This window comes from Oncorhynchus tshawytscha, linkage group LG27 (assembly GCF_018296145.1).
Source record: "Oncorhynchus tshawytscha isolate Ot180627B linkage group LG27, Otsh_v2.0, whole genome shotgun sequence".
Lineage (NCBI taxonomy): Eukaryota > Metazoa > Chordata > Actinopteri > Salmoniformes > Salmonidae > Oncorhynchus > Oncorhynchus tshawytscha.
Window position 1 is genome coordinate 640,153 of NC_056455.1, and position 27,109 is coordinate 667,261.

At 44.6% G+C, this 27,109-nt stretch overlaps 1 pseudogene; it reads right to left on the bottom strand.

The window, feature by feature from the left end:
- The window catches only part of LOC112261354, a 153,894-nt pseudogene that overhangs the window by 16,214 nt on the left and 110,571 nt on the right, over nucleotides 1-27,109 (bottom strand).

The following is a 27,109-nucleotide window of genomic DNA, read 5'->3' on the forward strand; positions in this document are numbered from 1 at the left end:
CTAATCTATATCCTATCTAATCTATACCCCATCTATCTAATCTGTACCCGTCTATCTAATCTATATTCTATCTAATCTATATCCTATCTAATCTATACCCCATCTATCTAATCTATATCCCATTCATTTAATCTGTATCCCATCTTTCAAATCTATACCCCATCTATGTAATCTATATTCAATCTATATAATCTGTAGCCCCATCTATCTAATCTATGCCCCATCTATCTAATCTATATCCAATTAATGTAATATGTATCCCATCTTTCTAATCTATTCCATATCCAATCTATTCTATATTCCATCTAACTAATCTATACCACAATCTATAAAATCTATACCCCATCTATCTACTCTATATTTCATCTATCTAATCTATACCCCATCTATGTATTAATGTTACCAGATGAAATTGCTGTACAATATGATGCACATTCAGATGTCATAAATCAGCACTGCAGAGCTCTCCCTGTCCTCTGCCGTGCCTTGATTGTATTACTGTTGATGATATCTGGAAATGTGCATGTACACCCTGGCCCATATACAATTGCTAGCCCCAATTCTGACTTGTGCTCTGATATCTGCTTCACTGATTTCTGCTCTCATAAAAGCCTGGGTTTTCTGCACTTTAACATTAGAAGCTTATTGCCTAAAATTGATAAATTGAAAGTGTGGGTTCACAGCTCCAATCCAGATGTGTTGTCCATTACTGAGACGTGGTTAAGGAAGAGTGTTTTGAATACTGATGTTAACCTTTCTGGTTAAACCTTTTTCGGCAAGACAGATCTTCCAAAGGTGGTGGATTGGCAATCTTTACCAAGGATCACCTTCAGTGCTTGGTTGTCTCCACCAAGTCTGTCCCCAAACAATTTGATTTGCTGGTTTTAAACATTAAACTTTCAAATAGCACTTTGTTGACTGTTGCTGGGTGTTATCATCCTCCATCAGCATCGGCCTGTACCCTACCTGCCCTAAGCTCTCTCCTGGCATCTTACACTGAGTCTGAATATTTCCTAGGTGACCTAAACTGGGACATGCTCAAACCACCTGACCAAGTCCTAACGCAATGGGACTCCCTAAAACTTTCTCAGATTATCACCAATCCCACAAGGTATGACTCTAAACACATACTCTCCTCAATGTTATCCTCACAAATAATCCTTTTAGGTATCAGTCGGGTGTTTTCAGTAATGACCTTAGTGATCACTGTTTTACAGTCTGTGTTCGTAATGGCTGCTTTGTGAAACGACCTGTCCTGATTTGTCATAAATGCTTGCTAAAAAACTTTAATGAGCTTCCTTCATGAACTGACATCTGTATAGAACCAGCTTGATCCCCTCTGTCGAAGACACTTGGACCTTCATTTTATATATATGTATTCCAGTGGTATTGTTAACAAACACGCCCCATAAAAAAAAGAGAATTAAAAACAGGTTCAGCCACTGGTTCGACCGTGATCTTGCAGAGTTACTCCACCTCAAGAATTGCATTTGGCGAAAGGCTTCGCACACACATACTCAGGCTGACTGGCTCTCATTCAGGCAAATGAGAAATACGTGCACTCAGGCTATCCAGAAGGCCAAAGTTAGTTACTTTAAGGAGCAATTCTCTCTCTGTGGGTCTAACCCCAAGAATGTCATGGATCCCTCCCGAACTTTCATCACGCACACCTGTCCCCTATTCCCACTGATTAGTATTCGTATAGATGTGCCCTTTGGTTTCCATGGTCTTGTCGATTGTCGATTATTGTTACAATGTCCGTTGGTTACCCCCGATGCTTCTCACTCTTTTCCCCCTGTCCCGCTACAAAGTTTCTCCCTGCAGGCAATCACTGAGTCAGAGGTGCTAAAGGAGCTCCTTAAATGTAAACTTTAAGGCAAACTTTAAACGACACTTTTTATGGATATCTTTAAGAAATGGCTTTCTTCTTGCCACTCTTCCATAAAGGCCAGATTTGTGCAATATACGACTGATTGTTGTCCTATGGACAGAGTCTCCCACCTCAGCTGTAGATCTCTGCAGTTCATCCAGAGTGATCATGGGCCTCTTGGCTGCATCTCTGATCAGTCTTCTCCTTGTATGAGCTGAAAGTTTAGAGGGACGGCCAGGTCTTGGTAGATTTGCAGTGGTCTGATACTCCTTCCGTTTCAATATTATCGCTTGCACAGTGCTCCTTGGGATGTTTAAAGCTTGGGAAATCTTTTTGTATCCAAATCCGGCTTTAAACTTCTTCACAACAGTATCTCGGACCTGCCTGGTGTGTTCCTTGTTCTTCATGATGCTCTCTGCGCTTTTAACGGACCTCTGAGACTATCACAGTGCAGGTGCATTTATACAGAGACTTGATTACACACAGGTGGATTGTATTTATCATCATTAGTCATTTAGGTCAACATTGGATCATTCAGAGATCCTCACTGAACTTCTGGAGAGAGTTTGCTGCACTGAAAGTAAAGGGGCTGAATAATTTTGCACGCCCAATTTTTCAGGTTTTGATTTGTTAAAAAAGTTTGAAATATCCAATAAATGTCGTTCCAGTTCATGATTGTGTCCCACTTGTTGTTGATTCTTCACAATTCTTCGTCTACAATTTGATCGATTATTAACATTAAAAAATACCTAAAGTTGTGTTACAAAAGTAGTTTGAAATATTTTGGCAAAGTTTATAGGCAACTTTTGAAATGTTTTGTAGTGACGTTGTGTTTTGGAAAGCTGTTTTTTTCAGGATCAAACCTGCTTTATAAATGGACATTTTGGGTATACATGGACGGAATTCATTTTAAAAAAGGACCAATTGTGATGTTTATGGGACATATTGGAGTGCCAACAAAGAAGCTCGTCAAAGGTAATGCATGTTTTATATTTTATTTCAGCGTTTTGTGTAGTGCCGGCTACGCAAATTATTTTGTTTACAACTCGTTCAGGTGGTTCAGGGGGGTGCATGATATCAGATAATAGCTTCTCATGCTTTCGCCGAAAAGCATTTTTAAAATCTGACATGTTGGCTGGATTCACAACGAGTGTAGCTTTAATTGAGTACCCTGCATGTGTGATTTAAGTTTGAGTTTTATCGCGTTTTATTTGAATTTGGCGCTATGCATTTTCCGAGGCTATTGGCCACTTGAAACGCTAGCGTCTCACTATCCCTAAGAGGATTTATTAAAAAATGCTCTACAACAAAGATTTCTTAGTGTTCAACAAGCTTTCTCTACCCTTAACCTTGTTCTGAACACCTCCGAAAACAAAGGTAATGTGATTTGGTAAGAAGAATGCTTCTCTCACCACAGGTTTGATTACTACCTCTGAGGGTTTAGAGCTTGAGGTAGTCACCTCCTACAAGTATTTGGGAGTATGGCCAGACGGTACACTGTCCTTCTCTCAGCACATATCCAAGCTGCAGGCTAAAGTTACATCTAGACTTGGTTGCCTCTATTGTAATCGTTCCTTTTTCACCCCAGCTGCCTAACTAACCCTGATTCAGATGACCATCCTACCCATGCTAGATAATGAGTAGGATGGTCATTTATAGATCGGCAAGTAAGCGTGCTCTCGAGCGGCTAGATGTTCTTTACCATTCGGCCATCAGATTTGCCACCAATGCTCCTTATAGGACACAGCACAGCACTCTATACTCTTCTGTAAACTGGTCATCTCTGTATACCCATAGCAAGACCCACTAGTTGATGCTTATTTATAAAACCCTCTTAGGCCTCACTCTCCCTTATCTGAGATATCTACTGCAGCCCTCATCCTCCACATACAACACCCATTCTGCCATTCACATTCTGTTAAAGGTCCCCAAAGCACACACATCCCTGGGTCGCTCCTCTTTTCAGTTCGCTGCAGCTAGCGACTGGAACGAGCTGCAACAAACACTCAAACTGTACAGTTTTATCTGAATCTCTTCATTCAATGACTCAATCATGGACACTCTTACTGACAGTTGTGGCTGCTTTGTGTGATGTATTGTTGTCTCTACCTTCTTGACGTTTGTGCTGTTGATTGTGCCCAATAATGTTTGTACCATGTTTGTGCTGCTACCATGTTGTGTTTCTACCATGTTGTTATGTTGTGTTGCTACCATGCTGTGTTGTCATGTGTTGCTGCCTTGCTATGTTGTTGTCTTGGGTATCTCTTTATGTAGTGTTGTCTCTCTTGTTCTGATGTGTGTTTTGTCCTATATTTATATTGTATTTTTTTATATATTTTTTTATCCCAGGCCCCGTGCCCGCAAGAGTCCTTTTGCCTTTTGGGAGACCGTCATTGTAAATAAGAATTTGTTCTTAATTAACTGACTTGCCTAGTTAAATGAAGGTTAAATAAAATAAACTAATAAAAAATACCCCATCTATCTAATCTATACCCCATACCTATCGAATCTATACCCCATGTATTGAATCTATATCCCATCTATCTAACCTATATCCTATCTAATCTTTATCCCATTAATCTAATCTATACCCCATCTATCTAATCTATATCCCATCTATCTAATCTATATCCCATCTATGTAATCTATACCCCATATATCTAATCTATACCCCATCTATCTAATCTATACCCCATCTCTATCTAATCTATATTCCATCTGTCTAATATTTACCCCATATATTTAATCTATACCCCATCTATCTAATCTATATCCCACTATGTAATCTATACTCCATATATCTAATCAATACCCCATCTATCTAATCTATACCCCATCTCTATCTAATCTATATTCCATCTATCTAATCTATACCCCATCTATCTAATATATAGCCCATCTATCTAATCTGTACCCCATCTTTCTAATCTATACCCCATCTATCTAATCTATACCCCATCTATCTAATCTATACCCCATCTATGTAATCTATACCCCATCTATCTAATCTATATCCCACTATGTCATCTATACTCCATATATCTAATCAATACCCCATCTATCTAATCTATAACCCATCTCTATCAAATCTATATTCCATCTATCTAATTTATAGCCCATCTATCTAATATAAATCAAATCAAATCAAATCAAATCAAATCAAATTTTATTTGTCACATACACATGGTTAGCAGATGTTAATCTGCGAGTGTAATCTAGCCCAAATGCTTGTGCTTCTAGTTCCGACAATGCAGTCTAATATAGCCCATCTATCTAATCAATCTTTCTAATCTAACTAACAATTTCAAAAAAATCTAATCTGTACCCCATCTTTCTAATCTATAGCCCATCTATCTCATCTGTACCCCATCTTTCTAATCTGTACCCCATCTTTCTAATCTGCTGACTAACAATTCAAAAAAAAAAACCCCATCTTTCTTATACTAATCTATAATCTTTCAAATCTATGTACATCTAATCTGATATATGAATGAGTGATGGTACAGAGCAGCATAGGCAAGATACAGTAGATGATATCGAATACAGTATATACATATAAGATAAGTATGTAAACCAAGTGGCATAGTTAAAGTGGCTAGTGATACTAATGTATTACATAAGGATGCAGTTTCAATGATATAGATCTAAGTAATCATACCCCATCTTTCAAATCTATATCTATCTAGATGAACAATCTAATCTATACCCCATCAATCTATAGCCCATCTATCTAATCTGAAGGTGTTGTACCCCATGTTCTAATCTTCCCATCTATCTAATCTATAGCCCATCTATCTAATCTAAATCTGGCTGGATCTATCTAATCTGTACCCCAGTTTCTAATCTATTAGCATCTATCTAATCTGTAAGGTAGCCATTAATCTTAAAGTGGCTAATCTATACCCCATCTTTCTAATGGCCCCATCTATTTAATATATACCCATGATTAAATATGGCTCTATGTAATCTATATCCCAGTGTCATTGACAGTGTGTTGGCTAATCTGACCATCTATCTGGTATGACAGTCTATCTAATCTATATTCCATCTGGCTGTTTAATTTAGTCTGATGGCCTTGTAATCTATACTCCATATATCTAATCAATACCCCATCTATCTAATCTATACCCCATCTCTATCTAATCTATATTCCATCTATCTAATCTATACCCCATCTATGTATCTATTCTCTTTATGGCCTTCCTGTCATCATCGGGTCTCTGTCTAGGTGTCCTGGAGGGCAGGTAGTTTCTATACCCCATCTATCTATGCGTTGTGTAATCAGACCTCAATCAATACCCTCTGGAGAGCCTCTACTAATTGAGGGCGGTCTATCTAGTTGCCCCATCTACCAGGCGGTGATACAGCCCGCCAGGATGCTCTCGAATTGTGCATCTGTAATCTATAGTCTTCTAATCTATAGCCCATTTCTAATCTATAGCCCATGACTAATCTGTACCCCATCTTTCTAATCTATAGCCCATCTATCTAATCTGTACCCCATCTTTCAATCTATAGCCCATCTATCTAATCTGCGCCTTTTCTAATCTATACCCCATCTATCTAATCTATACCCCATCTATTTAATATATACCCCATCTATTCCCAGTTTGTCCCATCTGATGTAATCTATGCCCCAGGAAATCTATAATCTATCTTCTACCCTCTCTATCTACTGTTTCCATCGATGTGGATGGGGGTGTTCCCTCTGCTGTTTCCTGAAGTCCACAATCATCTCTATCTAATCTAGTTTTCTAATCTATATTCCATCTATCTAATCTTGATACCCCATCTATGAGGTTATCTTTCCCACTGTCATCTACCCATATATCTAATCAATACCCCTCTATCTAATCTATAACCCATCTCTATCAAATCTATATTCCATCCCTGTAGGCCGTCTCGTCGTTAATTTACCACTGTTGTGTCCCATTGAGTTGGAGGCGTATCTAATATAGTCGTCTATATAATATAGGGCCCATCTTTCTAGGAGGGGCCCATCTTTCAAATCTATAGCCCATCTATCTCATCTGGGGCCCCATCTTTCTAATGAGGATCAGCTAAGGAGATCTTTCTAATGCCCCATCTTTCCTATAGCCACCTGGGGGCCCCCTTTCTAATCTATACCCCATCTATCTAATCTATAGCCCAGGAAGTCTAATCTGTACCCCATCTAGTACCCATCTTTCTAATCTATACCCCATCTTTCAAATCTATAGCCCATCTATCTAATCTGTACCCCATCTTTCTAATCTATACCCCATCTTTCAAATCTATAGCCCATCTATCTAATCTATACCCCATCTATCTAATCTATACCCCATCTTTCTAATCTATAGCCCATCTATCTAATCTATACCCATCGGTCTAATCTATAGCCCATTGGAATCTATACTATCTGTTGAATGCCGAGCTGTATCTATCTAACAGCATTCCATCTATCTAATCTGTATTCCTCTTTCTAGATGGGTTAGCCCATCTATCTAATCTGGCAGTGTGCAGTGTGGTTGAATCTATTGCATCGTCTGTGGACCTATCTTGGGCCCAAGCAAATCTGGATCTATCTAATCTATACCCCATCTTTCAAATCTATGTCAGGTAGGGTGGAGGTGATCTTTCTAATCTATACCCCATCTCTAAAGCACTTCCCATCTATCTAATCTATACCCCATCTATCTAATCTGTAGTCTGTGCCCCATCTTTCTAATCTATACCCATCTTTCAAATCTTCATCTATCTAATCTGTGAATCTATAGCTCTCATCTAATCTATACCCCATCTATCTAATCTATACTCTTTCTAATCTATAGTTATCTAATCTATACCTTTCTAATCTATAGGAACAATGGTGGCCCTCTTGAAGCATGTTTCTAACAGCAGACTGGTATAGGGATTGGTTGAATATGTCCGTAAACCACTATGCCAGCTGGTCTATGCTCTGAGGGCGCGGCTGGGGATCTATACCGTCTGGGCCTGCAGCCTTGCTATACCCCATCACGTTTAAATGTCTTACTCACTAATCAATACTGCAATCTAAGGAGAGACTATCTAATCTATATTCCATCTGCAATCTATGTCTATGTAATCTATGGCCCATCTATCTAATCTGTCCTCTATGTCATCTAAAAATCTAATTACCCCATTTAGTCTGCCTGGGAGCAAGACATCTATCTGGTCTATCGTGACTGGGCTGGGTTTCTTCCTCTTTCAGTCCGTGATTGACTGTAGACCCTGCCACATACCTCTTGTGTCTATAGCCGTCTTTCAAATTGAGATTCTACTTTGTCTCTGTACTGGCGCTTTCAAATCTTGTTTGATAGCCTCTATCTAAGGGAATAGCTCTTTCAAATCTGTTTGTATTCTAGTCATCTTACCAGACACCCCATTGCTAATATATATCCATCTATGTAAAATCAGTGGTTCTATGCCTTCAGTTTCACATCTAATCTATACTCTCCATCAATTCCACGGTTTCTGGTTTAAATGTTTTAATCTATTGCTATGGGAATGACATCTTCAACGCACGTTCTAATGAACTCTATCACTACCGTATCAGCGTATTCGTCAATGTTGTTGTCTGACCCAATACATCTAAACATCTCCCAGTCTACGTGATGGAAAATCTAGCCCATCTATCTAATCTGTACCCCATCTATCTAATCTATACCCCATCTTTCTAATCTATAGCCCATCTATCTAATCTATACCCCATCTTTCTAATCTATACCCCATCTATCTAATCTATAGCCCATCTATCTAATCTATACCCCATCTATCTAATCTGTACCCCATCTATCTAATCTGTACCCCATCTTTCTAATCTATACCCCATCTTTCAAATCTATAGCCCATCTATCTAATCTGTACCCCATCTTTCTAATCTATACCCCATCTTTCAAATCTATAGCCCATCTATCTAATCTATACCCCATCTATCTAATCTATACCCCATCTTTCTAATCTATAGCCCATCTATCTAATCTATACCCCATCTTTCTAATCTATAGCCCATCTATCTAATCTATACCCCATCTAATCTATAGCCCATCTATCTAATCTATACCCCATCTTTCTAATCTATAGCCCATCTATCTAATCTATAGCCCATCTATCTAATCTACCCCATCTTTCTAATCTATAGCCCATCTATCTAATCTGTACCCCATCTTTCTAATCTATAGCCCATCTATCTAATCTGTACCCCATCTTTCTAATCTATAGCCCATCTATCTAATCTGTACCCCATCTTTCTAATCTATACCCCATCTTTCTAATCTATACCCCATCTCTTTAGATCAGAGCAGATGAAAGGAAAGACATAAGGCCTCTTAATGCTAAATGGAAATGCACTTCTTTATGTTGTCAGACCAGAACATTGTAGCTCCCCATGAGTATGCCCGTGACCTCTGCCCTGGAAGTGGTTCACCACAACACTGATGAGTCCATCATAGAAAGACAAGCTAGATTTCATCTCTCAACCAGCCTCCTGTGGTAATAAACTTGCATCTTATTTTATTTACTCACTGACTGACTGATTCTCTGCCCTGACACAAGTCGGCACAATTCACTGACATTTCATTTCCCTCTTTCCTCTCTTTTCTTTTTTTTTGCCCTGTTTCTCTTTAAAGAAAAACATATATACAGCTCAGTTAAAGACCTAGGATTTAAACATCCATGCCTTCGAATGCATTGACATGCCCTTGGAAAAACATTTTACTCTGAGCTACTCTTGACATTTCTACTCTCTCCTTGAGAAATGCAGTCCTGGGTTGAGAGCCGCAGATATAAAGGGAGAGGAAATTTTAAACTGCCTGTGAAAGGACTGACTTGACAAGAGGAAAACAGATAGCCCAGACACAGATGGAGAGAGAGATATGGAAGAGGAGAGTCGAAGACCGAGGGAAGGGGACAAGGGGACATTTTCAGACAGACGTAAAGCAGTAGTCCAGTGTGCTGTCCGAATGAGGAAGAGGTGTCTCTTGCTGAACTATAGAGACTAGACAGAGGAGAGTGAGGAGGGCTAGAGAGAGACATAGAAAGAGATCTAGACCAGTGTGTCATAGAAGTTAAGAAGAGTCTCTTCTCTAGACAAGGGTTGAGCAGCCTCAGTAGCTGTAGGACCCTCTCCTCTCTGTGGAAATCAGCCAGTCAGGCATAGATGTTCCAGTTGAGACTTCTGATGTAGAGACGCAGTGTTGCTGAGTTGTGTTTCTGGACAATCTCCACTCTGGGCATGAACCTAGAGGAAACACTCATACACTGCTACTACCTGGGAGGTAATGGGTGCATAACAAGACTTGTTGTGTGTTTGTTTGTGTGTCTATACTGTATCAGTGTGCTGTACAGTACTGGGCGATCTTGATGTAGTAGTGTGTGGGCTTGGGCATGAGGAATTCCCCAGGGATCTCCACCTTAGCGGTCTGGGTGGAGAAGTTGCTGAGGAAGCGACACTTCTCCTCGATCAGGAAGAACTTGGGCAGCTGCTTGGTCTTGGCCTCCAGGATCTTGATCGACTTCTTCAGCTAGGAGATGAGGTTGTGGAGCTTCTTGGAGCCAGGCACGCTGAAGTCAAAGTCTGCATGGGGACAAAGACACAGAGAAATGGGTTGATAACCTACATGAGGCTAGAGGTAGTGGAGGCAGACAACATGTTAGAAGGATGAGGCTGGAGGTGGTGTAAGGAGTGGAGGTAGTGGAGGTTGACAACATGATAGAAGGATGAGGCTGGAGGTAGTGGAGGTTGACAACATGTTAGAAGGATGAGGCTGGAGGTAGTGGAGGTTGACAACATGTTAGAAGGATGAGGCTGGAGGTAGTGGAGGTTGACAACATGTTAGAAGGATGAGGCTGGAGGTAGTGGAGGTTGACAACATGTTAGAAGGATGAGGCTGGAGGTAGTGGAGGTTGACAAAATGTTAGAAGGATGAGACTGGAGGTAGTGGAGGTTGACAACATGTTAGAAGGATGAGGCTGGAGGTAGTGGAGGTTGACAACATGTTAGAAGGATGAGGCTGGAGGTAGTGGAGGTTGACAACATGTTAGAAGGATGAGGCTGGAGGTAGTGGAGGTTGACAACATGTTAGAAGGATGAGGCTGGAGGTAGTGGAGATTGACAACATGTTAGAAGGATGAGGCTGGAGGTAGTGGAGGCAGACAACATGTTAGAAGGATGAGGCTGGAGGTAGTGGAGGTTGACAACATGTTAGAAGGATGAGGCTGGAGGTAGTGGAGGTAGACAACATGTTAGAAGGATGAGGCTGGAGGTAGTGGAGGTTGACAACATGTTAGAAGGATGAGGCTGGAGGTAGTGGAGGTTGACAACAGGTTAGAAGGATGTGGCTGGAGGTAGTGGAGGTTGACAACATGTTAGAAGGATGAGGCTGAAGGTAGTGAAGGTTGACAACATGTTAGAAGGATGAGGCTGGAGGTAGTGGAGGTTGACAACATGTTAGAAGGATGAGGCTGGAGGTAGTGGAGGTTGACAACATGTTAGAAGGATGAGGCTGAAGGTAGTGGACTTAGTAGAGGTAGACAACATGTTAGAAGGATGAGGCTGGAGGTAGTGGAGGTTGATAACATGTTAGAAGGATGAGGCTGAAGGTAGTGGAGGTTGACAACATGTTAGAAGGATGAGGCTGAAGGTAGTGGAGAGAGTGGAGGTAGACAACATGTTAGAAGGATGAGGCTGAAGGTAGTGGACGTAGTGGAGGTAGACAACATGTTAGAAGGATGAGTCTGGAGGTAGTGGAGGTTGACAACATGTTTAGAAGGATGAGACTGGAGGTAGTGGAGGTTGACAACATGTTAGAAGGATGAGGCTGGAGGAAGTGGAGGTTGACAACATGTTAGAAGGATGAGGCTGGAGGTAGTGGAGGTAGACAACATGTTAGAAGGATGAGGCTGGAGGTAGTGGAGGTTGACAACATGTTAGAAGGATGAGGCTGGAGGTAGTGGAGGTTGACAACATGTTAGAAGGATGAGGCTGGAGGTAGTGGAGGTTGACAACATGTTAGAAGGATGAGGCTGGAGGTAGTGGAGGTTGACAACATGTTAGAAGGTTGAGGCTGGAGGTAGTGGAGATTGACAACATGTTAGAAGGATGAGGCTGGAGGTAGTGGAGGTAGACAACATGTTAGAAGGATGAGGCTGGAGGTAGTGGAGGTTGACAACATGTTAGAAGGATGAGGCTGGAGGTAGTGGACTTAGTGGAGGTAGACAACATGTTAGAAGGATGAGGCTGGAGGTAGTGGAGGTAGACAACATGTTAGAAGGATGAGGCTGGAGGTAGTGGAGGTTGACAACATGTTAGAAGGATGAGGCTGAAGGTGGTGGACGTAATGGAGGTAGACAACATGTTAGAAGGATGAGGCTGAAGGTAGTGGACGTAGTGGAGGTAGACAACATGTTAGAAGGATGAGGCTGGAGGTAGTCAATATGTTAGAAGGATGAGGCTGGAGGTAGTGGAGGTTGACAACATGTTAGAAGGATGAGGCTGGAATTAGTGGAGGTAGAAAGAAGCCAACATCAAAGCCTACACTGACAAACATAAAATTCTAAGTTTGGGTTCAAATGGTTTAGTCTATTATGGTTCATAGAGAACTAAATGATTTAGTCTTTTAAAGTTCATACAGAAAACTAAATGGTAGTTCAGTGGTTCCCAAATGTTTTATATTGCTGTAACCCTTCAAACATTCAACCTCCAGCTGCATACCCCCTCTAGCACGAGGGTCAGCGCAAATGTCTCAAATGTTGTTTTTTACCATCATTGTAAACCTGCCACACACGCACTGTACAATACATTTATTTAACATAAGAATGAGTATGAGTTTTATGTCACACCCGGCTCGTGGGAAGTGACAAAGAGCTCTTATAGGACCAGGGCACAAATAATAACATAATAAATAATAATGAATAATTGTACTCGTATTTAACTATCTTACATATTGTTACGGATACAAGTATCCTGTGTGTGTTTCTTTTCTCTCCTTCTCCCCTCACAGGTGAACATCATCACTCCCCAATCAGTCAACAATCAATCATCAATCAGAAGACACACCTCCTCCTGTTTCCTACCCTATCACAGTTCCTTTCCCTTGGTTTAAAAACCCGATCAGTTGTTTGCTCTAGAGCTCAATCTCTCTGTAAATGCCATGTATGTAGATCGCTCTGTTTCACTCTCTCTTTGTGTCTTAACCTCTCTTGTTTGAGCACCTCCAAATCACTTTGTCATCTCCTGTGAGTATTGTTTTTGGTTATGGTGTTTGTTTGATTGCTGGTGGGAAAAAGGGAAACCAAGACAAGTTGCCCATGGGCATACACTACCCGTAGGTAGACTTTGTTAAAAACACTAGTTAGAACTGGGCGGACCACCCACTGTATTTTTGGTTAGTTAGCTGTTGTTAAAATAGGCTAGTCTAGCTTAGGGGTGTTTTGGATGCTTATTGTTTCTTTCCTTGGGTCCAGCTCAGCCCCTTTTCCTGCTCCACCCATTACCGTGTGTTTTACAATAAACCCTGAGTTTGACGGTATAATTTCAGTTATCGTGGTTATTTCGTTCACACTTTTACTTTGTCACAATTATAATTTGCATGAGTTATGTTACGGGTCTCATTACCATCCCCCCCTAGACTGTCGGGCCAAAAGGGATTCGTAACACATATAAAACCTTATTTGTTCATCGAAAATTCTGAATAACTCACCACAGGTTAATGAGAAGGATGTGCTTGCAAGGATGCACATAACACTACAATTTTGGGTTGTATTGGAGAGTCTCATTCTTAAATCATTTTCCATACACAGTCTGTGCCTGTATTTAGTTTTCATGCTAGTGAGGGCCGCGAATCCACTCTCACACAGGTACATGGTTGCAAAGGGCATCGGTGTCTTAACAGCACAATTTGCCAAGGCAGAATACTCTGTTCAGAAATCTGTAAGTGGCTTCTGATTAAATTCAAATTTCACAACCGCTTGTTGCAATTTCGATGAGGCTCTTTTGTTCCGATATCGGTAAGTGGACTGGAGGCAGGGCATGAAAGGGATAACGAATCCAGTTGTTTGTGTCATCCATTCTGGGAAAGTACCTGCGTAATTGCGCACCCATCTCACTCAAGTGCTTCGCTATATCACATTTGACATTCTCTGTAAAGTTTGAGTTTGCACACAAAAAAATCATACAATGATGGAAAGACCTAAGTGTTGTCCTTGTTAATGCAGACAGAAAAGAGCTCCAACTTCTTAATCATACTCCCTGTAATCCTAGATTCAGATCATTCAGGAGAGAAAAAGCATCACCCAGATAGGCCAGTCGTGTGAAACTCGTCATCATGCAAGCGGTCAGAGAAGTGAAAATTATGGTCAGTAGAGAAACCTTTTTTAAAAAACGTGTCAATACTTTGCCCCTTGATAACCAGCGCACTTCTATGTTGTAAAAGCGTTACATGGTCGCTGCCCATATCATTGCATAATGCAGAAAATACACGAGAGTTCAGGGGCCTTGCTTTAACAAAGTTAACCATTTTCCCTGCAGTGGCCAAAACGTCTTTCAGGTCAGTGGATGCTGCAGTGTACCCAAGTGGCGACGGGAGCAACTGCTTGCACAAGCGTTACCAGTCCACTGTCTCCTGTCATGGATTCTGTGCCATTAGTACAGATACCAACATGAGCAGTAGCTACGTTTAGTTGCATACGGACCGTTAGTGGAATTCCTTGAATGATTTGACTAGGCTACCTGTATTGGACATTGTTGTTATTTCGCTGAACACTAAATGGTTTAATTTTATTTTTGGCAGTGAAACGAGGCTACTCAGGCGAGAAAAAAACCTCACCCAAATGTATAGCCCCGTTGGAAAATATAAATGGACTGTTTGAAAAAACTGGTGCGTGTATCCCAGTTTGGGAATACCTGGTTTTGTCTATTGTTCATAGAGAAAACGAAATGGTTTGGTTTCCATGAACGTGAGAAATAACCAAAGAGAACAAAGCTGAAACTGAAAAGACCCAATGAGTAAGAGGTAGAAATAAGCTCTTCGTCATCATATCAACCAAAGTGCTGTACGTTTTCCACCCAATCCCCCATGGAGCTAGTCTACTGATACAATCACAAGTCCCTCTCACAAGAAAAGGGATTCAACTCTATATTCAAGTCACAACTGACATTGTGCATATTCTTGGGAGGGAATGGTATAACAAAAGGTGCAAGCAGAAAGGAAGCCACGGTGAAGGCCCCAGGACATCTTTATCAAGCGTGCAGAAACCTGCTCCAGTATCATGTGGCTGCTGTTCTCTGCTTGTTATATTGAAACCATGAAAGTGTATCAGAGAAAGAAAGGCCTTGCCATTTCCCACTGTCTGAGGGAAGTATAACGCTTCAAATAAACCTTTAATTCCAATGTTCCTTTTTTAACTGCCTGTGCTTTGCTAGCCTAGGGGAGATGTTGAATTTGAAATAGGGTAGTCTTGTTGAATTGCCAATGATTCAGCGACATAAAAATATAAATAACCTACAAATAGAACTGCAACTGTTTTTATTTTACAAGATAATTTTTATTACTGTCTCAATTATATTGTGATATCAAAGGGTATGTAAACAGAGGAAATAAGAAAGAAGAGGACAGTTGAAAATAGAACACATTTTGACATTGCAGTGGGGCCATAGTGGAAACTGTGTCCCAGCAAAAGTAAGGAGGGGGGGGGGCTATTTTAGCTCCCTTTCTATCTGACTGCTGATCAGTCATCTCATGCTGCTGTGAACAACAAGCTCTCTAATCCCTAGTCTCTCACACAGCTACAGATACCTGCTCCCTGACCTGAGACTGGAACACTAGGAGGCCTGGAACGCTTTCTCTCGGCCTCGGCTCTCTCTGCCTGCCTCGGCTCTCTCTGCCTGCCTCGGCTCTCTCTGCCTGCCTCGGCTCTCTCTGCCTGCCTCGGCTCTCTCTGCCTGCCTCGGCTCTCTCTGCCTGCCTCGGCTCTCTCTGCCTGCCTCGGCTCTCCACCCCACCCCCCCTTCATCATGTCCAGAGAACCACAGTGGTTACAGTGGAGTTAGTATATTACATTTACGGAAATCATGAATGCTTTAAAAATATATATATTTATTACTTTCCAAATAAACTTTATATTTCCATGGAAATACATGGGTATCCATGAGAAAGACACATCAATATGACAACAAAATATTGTAGTGCTCTCTCTCCCTCTCCAGATATACTCTAGACACTTAAAACAATCCTGCCATGAAGTTACAATCATTTATTTAAAGGTACATCAAAACAACTGCTACTGAACTTCAAGTAAGCCTACAATTTGAACACAAACAGTTACATTTTTTCTCTTATCTCAGGGCCCTATGATGCATTGCATTTGCAAAAGTCTGTCAGTCATTTGTGCACGATGAGGCCACAGAATGATGCCACCATGGCTGAAGACACGCTCCACCGGAGCACTGGAGGCAGGCACTGCCAAGTCTGATGGCCACTCGGGACAGTGAAGGAAGAGCCTTCATGTTCATTGTCCAGAACAAGAGGGCATTCTGTCCTTCTCATATGTCAAGGTAGTGACTTAGCTGTAGTTCTGGAGTGTCCCCAACAGCTTTCTTCTGCCTCTTACAGTATGCTGCAAACAGCCCTTCTTCTTGTCCAAGACTATGGTCCTCTCACTCTTTCTCATCAACAAGAGGCACAGCTTGCTCAGTCCCTGTAGCACCTTGCAGAATCAGTTCTGGTAAAACATGTAAAAGCAGAAACAAAAAAGTTGGTATTAGAGTATTGTTGATGCAGTGGGTTAAACTGAAAAAGTATTGTTGCAGTCAATTGGATTAAATTATGAGAAAAAGTTACTTTAAACTCAATAATATTGACCTTTCACTCTTTGTGCCACCTCCTCCTTGACCAGCACATGGTGCTCCACCCACATCAGAGAAAAAGCCGGATCCAAGGCAGCTGCTTTGAGGTAGACTGGATCTGAAAAGTGGGCAATGATTCCATCTTGTGTCCTGGCCATTTTTCACATTGAAGATTCCAATAAATCTTTTGTTCAGGGATGCCTGGAGACTTCTGACCAGGCCGCTCAGGAAATGGACTTCAGGCTTCCGCCGCTCCAGGTGGTGATTCAGGGACAGGACCGAGGGAACAACAGAACTGATTGTGACTATCTTCTCCCCCTGTGTCACATCTGTTGCTTCTCCAAATGGCTTCAGAATGTCCACCAACTCCTTCAACTTATTCTGCTCCTGTACTGTGAACAACAACTCCTTGTGCCCAGCCTTTTCTAGAACATGACTGAGCTTTAGATGGTCACATTGGATAACTGCCTTCACTTGTCTCAGTGTTGAGTTCCATCTTGTGTTGACAACAGCAGGGATGCCTCTTTCCCTGAATTCAGCCTCAAACACATTTTTGAATGTTGTGCTTGTATGCAGCAGGGAGCTGATTTTGATAACTTTGAAAGAGAAGGAGTCATCACTTGTTTCTTTCAAGCCATCTCCCACCACCAGCTGGAGAGTGAGCAAAACACTGCAAGCGCTGTTTTTTTGCAATAGCAGAATCCACTGTTTGCTGGTCTTCCAGGGTTAGGTCATTCCAGAGCTCTGGGTCATCAAGGTGATCTTCGTCATGTAGTTAATCTTCTTGTTCAATGGGGAAGCACACCGTGGCTATTGTTGGCAGCATTGTCACTATGATATAGTCCAATTTATCTTTAATGCTGTACTTGTCACATGGCCTCAAATTGCTTACAGATTCTTTCGGCCATGTGTGGGCCTTTGAAACGGTCACAGGAAAAGAGATTGGACTTGAGCTGTATCCTGTCTCCATTTCTCCATACAGTGCACAGTGACACCAAGGAATCATCTTTCGGTCGGACCAAATGTCCACTGTGACTGAAACATGGTCTGTGTTGCTCAACTGAGTTTTCAGTTTTGAACTTCTCTCTGTAGCGAGGTTCTCTACTTTTGATGTCAATGTTCCTGCGACACACTGGGCTGTACTTACTGTCAACCACTGAGAGAATGTGACAAACTCTTGTTTTCCACAATAGACAGAGGCAAGTTGCAATCGATAACCAGGTCAGACAGTATTGCATTGTTGATAGCTTTCAGCTGTGGATGATTCATGCTCTACTGCCCTACATGTGTCTCCATGAACTGTGAGATTGGAGACTGTTGTGGTTAATTGGGCAGCAGCAGTAGCACCGCAGCCGCAACCCCCCCCCATATTGATCAAATATCGAGGATCGCTATGGGGCGCAATCGGTCAATGTAGGCTTGTACACAATCGGCCAACCTTAACAAACACGCATGCACACACACACTCTCTCTCTGTGTCTCTGTCTCTCTCTGTGTGTGTGTGGTTACAGTAGGCTAACATCTGTCAGGGGTTTTAGGAACAGTAGTAACATCAGGCAGGATTTAGGCTACCAACTGCCTAGCCAGTTGTAGCTCAATCTTGGGTGCAATGATCACGTTCCCGCACTGACTGACTGTGTGGAGACTCATTGATTTAATGTTATGTTAGCCTACATGCTACACTAGCAAAATTATATATACTGTAGCTGTCGGCTATATTAGCCACAACTTACCGTTCTTTGTGCAGCTACAAATGTTGAACAAAGTTGGAAGTTGTTGCTCTAATTTTCTTCCCGCATGTTTTGCAAGTTGCAATCTGTTTTTTGTTGACTACAGTGTTGTCTTGATATCTGAAAATAATCATTTTGGGTATCATCTTTCCAAGGGCTCCATCTGAATTCACCCGCCGACGTTCCTCTGCACTTCCACGCACAACTTTTTCTCAGCTGGCATAATTTGATTGGCTGCTGTCCGATTCAAACTGTAATCCGTTAAATGAAGAGTTGATACACTAAACACTTTTTTAAAAGCATCGTTTTCATATTTGGGTTTGGGGAGGGTATCAAGTCAGTTCGGGTCAAAAGGCTCAAGTCCAAGTTAAGTCAAGAGTCATTGGTGTTTAAGTCAAAGTCGAGCCGGAGTCTGACTCGAGTCCAAGTTATGTGACTCAAGTCCACACCTCTGCTAGGCCGTGTCAGACGAAGGCTCAAATAATTGTTTAGACTCCAGTCACCAAGTCATACACTGTTCTCTCTGCTACGCATGGCAAGCGGTACCGGAGCGTCTAGTCTAGGACCAAAAGGCTCCTTAACAGCTTCTACCCCCAAGCCACAAGATCCCCCCCCCCTGTATATAGCCTTGTTATTGTTGTACATTTATTGTGTTACTTTTTGATTGATCTGATTTGTTTAACTTTAGTTTATTTAGTAAATATTTTATTAAATATTTTCTTGAACAGCATTGCTGGTTAAGGGCTTGTAAGTAAGCATTTCATGGTAAGGTTCTATTGTACCTGTTGTATTCGGTGCATGTGACAAACAACATTTTATTTGTGATGCAGAACCCTTCAGACATTTGTTTCAGCTTGTGTGAAAATGGTTTGAAAACCCCCCAAAAGAGTGTTCACATGATACCATGTTGCCAAAATACTGTAGTTTCTGAAAGACTGACAAAGACAGGTGATCTTGCTGGGTGCTGTGAACAGTGAAGTTATATAAAATATTTTTTTTCCAGGGTTCTTTTGACAAGCAGAGAGATCTGGAGTGGGATCAATTTCTTAAACAGTAACTCATGCAAAGAGCATTCCCCATAATTGGATTTGAATGCCTCCCCCCCTCTCCTCCCTGTCCCCTCTGACAAATGTTATGTGTGCGCACATAAACAGATTTTCCGGCCCACAAACCCAGGGAAAGTGAAGGAGGGATCGTGTAACGGGGCAAGGCGGTGGCGGTGAGGTTGGCTGCTCGGCAGCAGCAGAAGTGCTGGGCTGTAAACCCTGTTTGTTCCGCTCTGGGGGCTTTTTGGATTTCTCTGCGGCGCTCGGTTGCTGTGGACACAGCTGGGGAGCGACTGCCGGTCGGCAGGCAGGCAGGCACCCTGTGAGCCGGAGCTCCAGTGATGACTGGCTGAGCCAACACAGCTGGCACCCAGTACCCACACAGCTGGTAACACGCTACACGCTCCCTCTGTCTCTCATGCTTCACTCTTGCTCTGCCTCTAATTCGGTTTCCCTTTGTTCTCTCTGTCTTGCTTATTCTCACAGGCTCTCTTGTTCCTCATTTTCACTCTCTCCATTACTCAATTTGTTTTCCCTCTTTCATATTTTACTCTCACACGCTCTATTCTCTGGCCCTCTCTCCCTCTCCCTGCCCAGTCATCATACAGTACTGTAGTCAGACACATTAGCTCAGCTAGCCTCTCTCCCTCTCCCTGGCCAGTCATCATACAGTACTGTAGTCAGACACATTAGCTCAGCTAGCCTCTCTCCCTCTCCCTGGCCAGTCACCATACAGTACTGTAGTCAGACACATTAGCTCAGCTAGCCTCTCTCCCTCTCCCATGGCCAGTCACCATACAGTACTGTAGTCAGACACATTAGCTCAGCTAGCCTCTCTCCCTGGCCAGTCACCATACAGTACTGTAGTCAGACACATTAGCTCAGCTAGCCTCTCTCCCTGGCCAGTCACCATACAGTACTGTAGTCAGACACATTAGCTCAGCTAGCCTCTCTCCCTGGCCAGTCACCATACAGTACTGTAGTCAGACCCATTAGCTCAGCTAGCCTCTCTCCCTGGCCAGTCACCATACAGTACTGTAGTCAGACACATTAGCTCAGCTAGCCTCTCTCCCTCTCCCTGGCCAGTCATGGCCAGTCACCATCACAGTACTGTAGTCAGACACATTAGCTCAGCTAGCCTCTCTCCCTCTCCCTGGCCAGTCATCATACAGTACTGTAGTCAGACACATTAGCTCAGCTAGCCTCTCTCCCTCTCCCTGGCCAGTCACCATACAGTACTGTAGTCAGACACATTAGCTCAGCTAGCCTCTCTCCCTCTCCCTGGCCAGTCATCATACAGTACTGTAGTCAGACACATTAGCTCAGCTAGCCTCTCTCCCTCCCCCTGCCCAGTCATCATACAGTACTGTAGTCAGACACATTAGCTCAGCTAGCCTCCAATCTGGTGGAGGGGAAAACAGAGGTTGAAAAGAGGGGCAACTGAGTGAGGAGAGACAAGACAAATGAGAGGAGTGCCAGTGTGTGTAGGTGGACAGGGAATGGGGGAAGAATAGCTCTGTGTGTGTAGGTGGACAGGGAATGGGCAGCTCTGTGTGTAGGTGGACAGGGAATGGGGGAATAGGCAACTGTGTGTAGGTGGACAGGGAATGGGGAGCTCTGTGTGTGTGTAGGTGGACAGGGAATGGGGAGCTCTGTTTGTGTAGGTGGACTTGAGATGGGCAGCTCTGTGTGTAGGTGGACAGGGAATGGGCAGCTCTGTGTGTGTGTGTGTGTGTGTAGGTGGACAGGGAATGGGCAGCTCTGTGTGTGTGTGTAGGTGGACAGGGAATGGGCAGCTCTGTGTGTGTGTGTAGGTGGACAGGGAATGGGCAGCTCTGTGTGTGTGTGTGTAGGTGGACAGGGAATGGGCAGCTCTGTGTGTAGGTGGACAGGGAATGGGCAGCTCTGTTTGTGTGGTGGACTGTGGGCAGCTCTGTAGGTGGACAGGAATGGGCAGCTCTGTGTGTGTGTGTGTGTGTGTAGGTGGACAGGGAATGGGCAGCTCTGTGTGTGTGTAGGTGGACAGGGAATGGGCAGCTCTGTGTGTAGGTGGACAGGGAATGGGCAGCTCTGTGTGTAGGTGGACAGGGAATGGGCAGCTCTGTGTGTGTGTGTAGGTGGACAGGGAATGGGCAGCTCTGTGTGTGTGTGTAGGTGGACAGGGAATGGGCAGCTCTGTGTGTGTGTGTGTGTGGGCAGCTCTGTGGTGGACAGGGAATGGGCAGCTCTGTGTGTAGGTGGACAGGGAATGGGCAGCTCTGTGTGTGTGTGTAGGTGGACAGGGAATGGGCAGCTCTGTGTGTGTGTGTGTGTGTGGTGGACAGGGAATGGGCAGCTCTGTGTGTGTGTGTAGGTGGACAGGGAATGGGCAGCTCTGTGTGTAGGTGGACAGGGAATGGGCAGCTCTGTGTGTAGGTGGACAGGGAATGGGCAGCTCTGTGTGTGTGTGTAGGTGGACAGGGAATGGGCAGCTCTGTGTGTGTGTGTAGGTGGACAGGGAATGGGGAGCTCTGTGTGTGTGTAGGTGGACAGGGAATGGGGAGCTCTGTGTGTGTGTGTGTGTAGGTGGACAGGGAATGGGGAGCTCTGTGTGTGTGTAGGTGGACAGGGAATGGGGAGCTCTGTGTGTGTGTAGGTGGACAGGGAATGGGGAGCTCTGTGTGTGTGTAGGTGGACAGGGAATGGGGAGCTCTGTGTGTGTAGGTGGACAGGGAATGGGGAGCTCTGTGTGTGTGTGTGTAGGTGGACAGGGAATGGGGAGCTCTGTGTGTGTGTGTGTGTGTGTGTGTGTGTGTAGGTGGACAGGGAATGGGGAGCTCTGTGTGTGTGTGTGTGTGTGTGTGTGTGTGTGTGTGTAGGTGGACAGGGAATGGGGAGCTCTGTGTGTGTGTGTGTAGGTGGACAGGGAATGGGGAGCTGTGTGTGTGTGTGTGTAGGTGGACAGGGAATGGGGAGCTGTGTGTGTGTGTGTAGGTGGACAGGGAATGGGGAGCTGTGTGTGTGTGTGTGTGTGTGTGTGTGTGTGGGGAGCTCTGTGGTGGACAGGGAATGGGGGAGCTGTGTGTGTGTGTGTGGAGCTCTGTGTGTAGGTGGACAGGGAATGGGGAGCTGTGTGTGTGTGTGTGTAGGTGGACAGGGAATGGGGAGCTCTCTGTGTGTGTGTGTGTGTGTAGGTGGACAGGGAATGGGGAGCTCTGTGTGTGTGTGTGTGTGTGTGTGTGTAGGTGGACAGGGAATGGGGAGCTCTGTGTGTCTGTGTGTGTGTAGGTGGACAGGGAATGGGGAGCTGTGTGTGTGTGTGTGTGTGTAGGTGGACAGGGAATGGGGAGCTGTGTGTGTGTGTGTGTGTGTAGGTGGACAGGGAATGGGGAGCTCTGTGTGTGTGTGTGTAGGTGGACAGGGAATGGGGAGCTGTGTGTGTGTGTGTGTGTGTGTGTGTGTGTGTGTGTGTGTGTGTGTGTGTAGGTGGACAGGGAATGGGGAGCTCTGTGTGTGTGTGTGTGTGTGTGTGTAGGTGGACAGGGAATGGGGAGCTCTGTGTGTGTGTGTGTGTGTAGGTGGACAGGGAATGGGGAGCTCTGTGTGTGTGTGTGTAGGTGGACAGGGAATGGGGAGCCTGTTTGTGTAGGTGGACTTGAGATGGGCAGCTCTGTGTGTGTGTGTAGGTGGACTTGAGATGGGCAGCTCTGTGTGTGTAGGTGGACAGGGAATGGGCAGCTCTGTGTGTGTGTAGGTGGACAGGGAATGGGCAGCTCTGTGTGTAGGTGGACAGGGAATGGGGAGCTCTGTGTGTGTAGGTGGACAGGGAATGGGGAGCTCTGTGTGTGTAGGTGGACAGGGAATGGGGAGCTCTGTGTGTGTAGGTGGACAGGGAATGGGGAGCTCTGTGTGTGTGTAGGTGGACAGGGAATGGGGAGCTCTGTGTAGGTGGACAGGGAATGGGGAGCTCTGTGTGTGTGTAGGTGGACAGGGAATGGGGAGCTCTGTGTGTGTGTGTGTGTGTGTGTGTGTGTGTGTAGGTGGACAGGGAATGGGGAGCTCTGTGTGTGTAGGTGGACAGGGAATGGGGTGCTCTGTGTGTGTGTAGGTGGACAGGGAATGGGGTGCTCGTGTGTGTAGGTGGACAGGGAATGGGGAGCTCTGTGTGTGTAGGTGGACAGGGAATGGGGAGCTCTGTGTGGACAGGGAATGGGGAGCCCTGTGTAGGTGGACAGGGAATGGGGAGCCCTGTGTGTGTGTAGGTGGACAGGGAATGGGGAGCCCTGTGTGGGTGGACAGGGAATGGGGAGCCCTGTGTGGGTGGACAGGGAATGGGGAGCCCTGTGTGGGTTGACAGGGAATGGGGAGCCCTGTGTGGGTGGACAGGGAATGGGGAGCCCTGTGTAGGTGGACAGGGAATGGGGAGCCCTGTGTAGGTGGACAGGGAATGGGGAGCCCTGTGTAGGTGGACAGGGAATGGGGAGCCCTGTGTAGGTGGACAGGGAATGGGGAGCCCTGTGTAGGTGGACAGGGAATGGGGAGCCCTGTGTAGGTGGACAGGGAATGGAGTAATAAGAGCCCTGTGTAGGTGGACAGGGACTGGAGGAATAAGAGCCCTGTGTGTGTGTAGGTGGACAGGGAATGGAGGAATAAGAGCTCTGTGTGTGTAGGTGGACAGGGAATGGGGAGCTCTGTGTGTAGGTGGACAGGGAATGGGGAATAAGAGCTCTGTGTAGGTGGACAGGGAATGGGGAGCTCTGTGTGTGTAGGTGGACAGGGAATGGAGGAATGGGCAGCTCTGTGTAGGTGGACAGGTAATGGGGGAATGGGGAGCCCTGTGTGTGTAGGTGGACAGGTAATGGAGGAATGGGCAGCTCTGTGTGTAGGTGGACAGGGAATGGGGGAAAGGGCAGCTCTGTTTGTAGGTGGACAGGGAATGGGGGAATGGGTAACTCTGTGTCCTCAGCCATAAAAAGTTGAGAGGAGAGACAGAGGAGGAGAGTTGTTATGTGGACACAGGGAGGAAGTTAGAGGGTGAAGCAGACATTCCTAGTTAAAACCAGTGGCCAGGGAACTGAACTGTGGTTCAACCTGGCGGTTATATAATGAGGAGGGAAATGTACCCTCTCCAAAAAAGAACAATTTGTTTTTAGAAATGTCTCTTCAGGGGCTAGCCTGCACCTGTCTGTCACATTCCTGAGTAGAACATAAATACATAGTGAGAACTGAAGGGAGACGGTGTCATGGGTCGCTGACTAACATGCACAAACATCCATACCAGAGTTAAACGGATTGCTTCATGATTCAATTTAACTTCCGTATAACTGTTCCCGAGGTATTATTTTGAAAGCATAATTTAGTTACACCAGTGGCTGAGGTCAAACACATACCGCCCCAACAGATCCACAGATGATGCAATATCTTTTGCACTCCACACTGCCCTTTCTCACCTCAACAAAAGGAACAACTACGTGAGAATGCTATTCATTGACTACAGCTAGGCGCTCAACACCATCGTGCCCTCAAAGCTCATCACTAAGCTAAGGGCCCTGGGACTAAACACCTCCCTCGGCAACTGGATCCTAGACATCCTGATGGGCCGCCCCCAGGTGGTAAGGGTAGGTAACAACCCATCCACCACGCTGATCCTCAACAAAGGTGCCCCTCAGGGATGTGCCCTCCTGTTACTCCCTGTTCACTCATGACTGCACGGCCAGGCAAGACTCCAACACCGTTATTAAGTCTGCCGATGACACAACAGTAGTAGGCCTGATCACCGACAACAACGACACAGCCTATAGAGGTCAGAGACCTGACCGTGAGGTGCAAGGACAACCTCTTCCTCAACGTGATCAAGACAAAGGAGATTATTGTGGACTACAGGAAAAGGAGGCCCGAGCACGCCCCCATTCTCACCGACGGGGCTGCAGTGTAGCAGGTTGAGAGCTTCAAGTTCCTTGGAGTCCACATCACCAACAAACTAACATGGTTCAAGCACACCAATACAGTCTTGAAGAGAGCACGACAAAACCTATTCCCCCCCAGGAAACTGAAAAGACTTGGCATCAAATCAAATCAAATCAAATCAAATCCAATGGATCCTCAGATCCTCAAAAGGTTCTACAGCTACACCATCAAGAGTATCCTGACAGGTTGCATCACTGCCTGCTATGGCAACTGCTCGGTCTCCGAACGCAAGGCAATACAGAGGGTAGTGTGTACGGCCCAGTACATCAGCGGGGCCAAGCTTCCTGCCATCCAGGACCTCCATACCAGGCGGTGTCAGGGAAGGCCCTAAAAATTGTCAAAGACTCCAGCAACCCTACAGTAGTCATAGACTGTTCTATCAGCTACCGCACGGCAAGAGGTACCGGAGCGCCAAGTCTAGGACCAAGAAGCTTCTAAAAAGCTTCTACCCCCAAGCCATAAGACTCCTGAACATCTATATTAAATGGCTACCGAGACTATTTGCATTGCCCGCCTCACTTTACATTGCTGCTACTCTCTGTTATTATATATGCATAGTCTCTTTAATAACTCCACCTGCATGCACATATTACTTCAATTATCTCGACTAACCGGTGCCCCCGCACATTGGCTCTGTACCGGTACCCCCTGTATATAGCCTCGCTATTGTTATTTTACTGCTGTTCTTTAGTTATTTGTTACTTTTATTTCTTTCTTTTTAAAAATATTTTTCTTAAAATTGCATTGTTGGTTAAGGGCTTGTAAGTAAGCATTCACTGTAAGGTCTACTACACCTGTTGTATTTGGAACATGTGACAAACACAATTTGATTTGATTTGAAATGTCTGCAGATGTTCAACAGTTGCTCTTACTGTTCTATTAAACACCCTTCAGTTCAGACTCAACTCTCCTTGCAGCTCCAGTTCCAGCAAGCACTGTTATGTTTTTCTCCCCATGCTGTATGTACCCAAATGACCGCTAAACAGGCCTTTAGGGAGAGTCAACGGGTTGAATTAGCAGAGCTGTGTAACGCCTGTGAAATCAACACCCCAAACCAGCCCAGCACACACTGGCACACGGACACGCGCCTGTGGACACGGACGCGCACACAGACACACACCACAAGCACACACACACACACACTCAGCCCTCCATTAAATCAAATCATCTGGTTCAGAAGCCCCAATTACGTTCCGGAACATCCCTGTTCTGTTCTGTTTCTGCCTGGTAATGCAGAGCTAGGATTCTTCTGGCAGCTAAGATATCTGGAAGCGTGGCTACTTCTGGCAGCTAGGTAATGTCTGGCAGCTAGGTTATGTCTATCAGCATGGCTACATCTGGCAGCTATGTTATGTCTGATAGCTTGGCTATGTCTGGTAGCTAGGCTATGTCTGACAACTTGGTTATTTCTGGCTATGTCTGGCAGCTTGGTTATGTCTGGCAGCTTGGCTACTTCTACAGCTAGGTTATGTCTGACAACTTGGTTATTTCTGGCTAGGTCTGGCAGCTTGGTTATGTCTGGCAGCTTGGCTACTTCTACAGCTAGGCTATGTCTGACAACTTGGTTATTTCTGGCTATGTCTGGCAGCTTGGTTATGTCTGGCAGCTTGGCTACTTCTACAGCTAGGTTATGTCTGACAACTTGGTTATTTCTGGCTAGGTCTGGCAGCTTGGC